Consider the following 2099-nt stretch of genomic DNA (forward strand, 5'->3'; position numbering starts at 1 on the left):
CTTTGGGATAAAATGACAATGTTATCTACTTTCAAAAGTTTTGTAAAGATTATGCTATATAAAGGCCTTTCTTAGGTGAGGATTTAATACACTGATGTCAAACTAACTTTCAGTTCAATGAATTATATGTGTTGTTACATTTGTATTTTTTTATTGTGAAAATACTGTACGGAGGGGTTACAATTACATGGGCAAGATAATGAGTAAATTTCTTATCAAGCATTGTAGCCTCCTCCTTTGTTTCCCCTTCCCATCCCTTCCCATCCTCCCCCTGCCCCCCCACTCAATCCTCCCCACTACCCCCCCCCCCGCACCAAAGTTGTAAAGTTCATTTTTGACATAACGACTTGTGTTTTTGTAATCAATTTTTTAATAACTGTTTTTCATTTCTTGCTTCTGAAGAATGAAAAATATTGAATTCTTCACAAATTTTCATATCATCCTTTTGCAAGTGCCATGATAATCTCTATATTGTTGTAATTTGGGTAAACGTGCTGCTGAAGCATGTAGTATCCTGTAAATTTAAGTAGTTAATGATGCAATCTTTATACAGGCATATATCCTTGGTTGACTGTTTGTAACCAGGAAACCTTATTGTTCCTAAAAATGCTATTGATCTTAATTCTCTAAAATTCTGTGTATATTGGAAAAAACATATTGTTTGGTCGATTGCTCACATTTGCAATTTTTTGTCAATGACTATTTTAAGTCTTTTTTATTTTAAATTTGATCATACTTTGAAGCCTTTATAGCTAGGTTCAAAGGTGATAGCTTTTCAAGTACTTATTTATCAACTGAGTTAGCTTTGTGGAGCTAATGGATTCAAAGCAAGCCTTGCTTAAGAGCTACTTCTAAACTTCTGAGCTTAAAATTTCCTAAATGAGGTCGTACTGGCACAAATGCCTACCTGACCCTTTACTCTTTTTCATATAGCAACAGACCAACCAGAATATCTTACCCTGACAGCATAGATTGTCTTACTGGAACAAAACTAATCTTAGTTAAAAAGGATCATGGAGAGATGAACAATTAAGACAGAATCATTTAGACTAGAAGGCATTTTATCAAAATATAATTGTTTCTTATACCTAATATTTCAAAAGTAGCTAAAGCCAGGAAGATGAAAAAGTTTTCACATGCATGATTACCTAATGTCCTGTCCAGTCTACCATCCAACCAGGCAGGAATTTACACTACTGCCTTTCTTTCACCAAATATTTTCATAGTTACAAAAGAAGTCTATATGTTTCTCCTTGATATTAGGCCTTAAATTGGTGATGTTTATCACAGCGTTTCCTCTTGCCTCTAGGCTGTAAATCTACAAATGGTAAAGCTTTAGGTCCAACTCTGCCAAACACTGAGGTAGAAATAATGGAACAATACTTTAAAACACAGTTGCTTTTGATGCCCTAACCACAACAGTACATTGTAAAACATGTGCCTTTTTCTTACATTATATATAGTTATATATTTTATCTTTATACGTGCTAATATTTTATTTCACACAGTGAAACTTACTAGAATTAATTGATAATTTGACATATAAATAGATTGGAATATAAATAAGATTTAGAATGTACATTAGAATATAAAAAGCATCAATTCAATGTCCTCGGTATAAACTTTTGATACCTTCTAAGTGTTCTTGGTCTTCTGAATTCATGTTGTAAAAAAAAATTATTGTTTTCCTCTAATCTATAAGGGACTTTACCCTGCTGCTCTGTTTATTGTTTTAATTCACTGATGCCAAAATATTTTTCTCCAATTTTGGAAGCCTTCCTACTGATTATACCCAATTTTTCTGATATGATATCTAAAAGGTATTACTCTTCTGCAGGACCCATGGGTCCTAGGATCCCAGGTCCCAGTTATCTGCTTCATCAGATAACAAGGGCAAGATATCTCACCTAGACTCATGAAACATGTCAACAGAAAGTAATTGAAAATCCATCTCAATTCCTTACGACACCAGAATTAGCAGTATGCAATTGTGAAATGCAATGCAACTTAAAAGGAAAGACGAGATCACAAAATCTAACAGAAAGTACAGCAATTCAAACTTTCAAAAAAATGACCAGACCATATGTGTGACCAAGATC

The 2099-nt window shown here is 33.5% G+C and overlaps 1 pseudogene; it reads right to left on the bottom strand.

The window, feature by feature from the left end:
* Positions 1-406: 406 nt before the first annotated feature.
* On the bottom strand, positions 407-506 carry LOC122127295 (annotated as a pseudogene).
* Positions 507-2099: the final 1593 nt, after the last annotated feature.

The sequence above is a fragment of the Dipodomys spectabilis genome, unplaced genomic scaffold (assembly GCF_019054845.1).
Source record: "Dipodomys spectabilis isolate Male_0828 unplaced genomic scaffold, ASM1905484v1 ptg000298l, whole genome shotgun sequence".
Classification (NCBI taxonomy): domain Eukaryota; kingdom Metazoa; phylum Chordata; class Mammalia; order Rodentia; family Heteromyidae; genus Dipodomys; species Dipodomys spectabilis.